The sequence below is a fragment of the Triticum dicoccoides genome, unplaced genomic scaffold (assembly GCF_002162155.2).
Source record: "Triticum dicoccoides isolate Atlit2015 ecotype Zavitan unplaced genomic scaffold, WEW_v2.0 scaffold256557, whole genome shotgun sequence".
NCBI classification, from domain to species: domain Eukaryota; kingdom Viridiplantae; phylum Streptophyta; class Magnoliopsida; order Poales; family Poaceae; genus Triticum; species Triticum dicoccoides.
The window spans coordinates 195-3,108 of NW_021254738.1; the positions used below are offsets into that span (position 1 = coordinate 195).

Below are 2,914 nucleotides of genomic sequence, written 5' to 3' on the forward strand. Positions count from 1 at the left end.
GTAATTGACGTTCTAGAATGCTTATCACTCTCTACTCTAAATGCCAAATCTGTCCCGATACCTAAAGTTTATTCAAGTGAGGGTCATTCTCTCAACAAGTTCTCTTTTGGTTAGTTCCTTTTTGAAGTTCTTTCCTGTTTTGTTATTATTTTCTGATTTATGTATTTCTTGCTTGTATGATCTTACTTTTTTGTCCTTCCGCATGTTGTTTCTTTATCCTTTTTGCAGGCGCCAAGTCTGTCTCTATTCAATCTTTCATTGGTGAGAGGAAGTGTGAGACTGTTGTTGAGAAATCATCTCCTGAAGTCCAGCAGCAAATCCCCAATTTGAATGAAGCTTCTCCTTTTGTTTCTGGTGTTGTTAGTGTTGGGAGTTTTCACAACCCAGTAGTTTTATCTAGTTCATCTCCAGCTCCTAAAGTGTGTGATGAGGTATTATACACTTTGTATTTAGTGCTTCTTCTTTTTTGTCTTATATTCGCTTGATGATTTAGTATTTTTTTCTTTTTTTATTTTCTTTTGCAGGGCGTGGTAAATGAGGCAAATGTTGAAGCTGCAATTCCAGTGGCGGATTTATCTTCTATAAAAAGTCCTTCTCATTCTATAGGTCTGAGCTTTTCTTTTCTCTTATTTAAATTCTTGTATTCTCCATTTTCCTTTTTATTTGTGTCTTGTTTATTTTTTTCTTCACCTGTGCTTGTATCTTCTCTTTTTGTAGGTATATCCCCTTCAACGACGCGGTGTGCAATTCCTGTTGTTGGTTCTACTTTGGAGCCCTCAGGTCCTTTGTGTGTTTATTTATTTTTCTTGGTATAGTTTGATATTGTTTTGAAACAATTTCTGTAACTCACCCTCTTGTTTTGTGTTTTGTGTAGCTGGTCTTATTAAGAAATGCGAACCCAAGTCCGATGATAATGGTTTCCAAAGACCCACTTTTGCTCAGTTAAATCGCACTCTTGGTGTTCAATCTAATGGCGATGTTACCAATGGTGAGCCCAATGATAAAGAGGTCGATAATTCTTTTGGAGAACCGTCCCCTCTGGTTCCTATTCGCTTGTCGCAGCGTTTCCATAATGCGGTTAGCATCTCCCATTGTACTCCCATTGTAATCTTTTTTGGAACATTAGTAGTGATTTTGTTTGGTTGTATTTTGTTTAGCTAGGTGATGTTGAGTGCTCTCAGTATGTTGTTGAAAGATTTAGGAATTCGCTGGATCCCCGAAATTATGAGGTAATTATTTCTGAATTTTATTTACTTTCTTTGTTTTTTCAGTAGTTGGTTTTGTTTGTATTCTGATTTTTTGGATTGTTTATTTGTTGTGTTTTCAGGATTGCGTTGAAATGGCCGCTTTGCCTAATTTTAAAGTTTCCAAGTCAACTCACTGCTCAAGCCACCCTACTAATGAGGTTTGTTGTCAAGCTTGTGTCAACTTTCTTGTATTTTTTCTTTTTGCTTTCTGATTTGTTGTTTCTTAGGTCTTGTCTAATGTACTGATTCTCTAATGCTTCTTGCATGTTTAATCAATGTAGGTTAAAGAGCTACAAGACGACATTCAAATTGTAGGCACTTCTAGTTTTGCTGCTAGGTGTCAACAGCTCTCAAGATCTAATGATGTTGCTTACAACAAGCTCAAGAACTTTACAGCACCTCAATCAACTAGTTGTAATCCTAGGAAGCAACAAGTATTTTCATCTTTCTCTTCCTTCTCCCTTGTTCTTCTTTATTTTTTAAATGTCTTCACCCTTCAAGTTGTTGTGCTTATCCTTTCTTTCTTTTGCTATTTTTATGTTGTTAGGCTATTTCTAGCCCAGAAGTAGAGATCTTGTCATCCGGGAGTGCCCCTAGACCTCCTTCAGCTGCTCCTGTTCCTAAAGCTCATGCACAATCTTCCATTGTTCTTAGTGGTTCATCTCACGGTCATGTACCTCGGAGGATGATTGTTCCTGGCAGATATACCTCAGATCCATATGTTGCTCAGGGTAATAAGTTTCCTGTTGCTAATCAAGAAAGGCGTCACCACCTTGCAATGGTGGAAATAGGAACGCATGAAACTTGGTGCAAGTATGTTCTTTTGCTCTCTATTTTCATTGTTTGCGTTTGTAGATTTTCTATGTAACTTCTCTTTTTCTAGGTCTACTGTTTCTTTAATTCATTCTTTTTAGCTTCAGGATGAATTAATTTTTGGTTTGGTTTTCTATATTCCCCTAGGTTTGAAGCAATTCGATATGACCGAGCTTACTGTAGCTACCAAAATCTTGCAACTTTGAAGTCCAAAGAAGATGTGGATAATTTCTTGATTCTGTGTGTCTGTCGTTATCTTTTCAAACAATCTCATCCATCAGCTTCAAAGAAGCACTTCTTTTTCTCTTACATTGGGGTAAGTTGTATGTATGTTATCTTTTTTCTTATTCGTCCTTACATTGGGGTAATTGTTGTTTTTTGCTTTTTCAGGAAACCATTTTGAGTGGTGTTAATGTTGAGATTGTAGCTAATGCATTTCATGGTGCAAATAGTGCTTTTGCAATGTGGAGAAGTAATCTGGTAAGTAGTTTTTTGTCTCTTCTTTTCAGCTCATTTCCCCTTCTTCTAGTTTGCCTCTTTTTCCTGTTCTATTCATTGATGATGAAAATTATTCTTGTGTTGTTTTTGCAGCTTTTTTTCCTATTGCTCGGGATCAGCACTGGTTTACTTTCGTTGTTTGCTTGAAGGAGAGGGCATTCACATTTCTTGATTCTGCTTATGGGCCAAAGTCTCATTTTCACAAGGAAGTTCGTGATGCAATGGTATTCAAAAAGAAATTGAGTGATTCATTCGATGGATCAAAATGTTATTGTTACTTAGACTGGTGATTTTTGTCTTCGATGCAGATTGAAAATTTCATAAGCATCTGGGATCAGGTTGTGACTCCTGTCATG

The 2,914-nt window shown here is 36.8% G+C and overlaps 1 long non-coding RNA gene across 1 annotated transcript; it reads left to right on the forward strand.

Annotated features, from left to right (window-relative positions):
* The first annotated feature begins 372 nt into the window (after positions 1–372).
* Positions 373–1,219, forward strand: LOC119345606. Its single transcript, XR_005167094.1, has 4 exons — positions 373–431; positions 525–606; positions 718–1,077; positions 1,158–1,219. It is a non-coding gene; the product is annotated as an uncharacterized LOC119345606 (long non-coding RNA).
* The last annotated feature ends 1,695 nt before the right edge of the window (positions 1,220–2,914 follow it).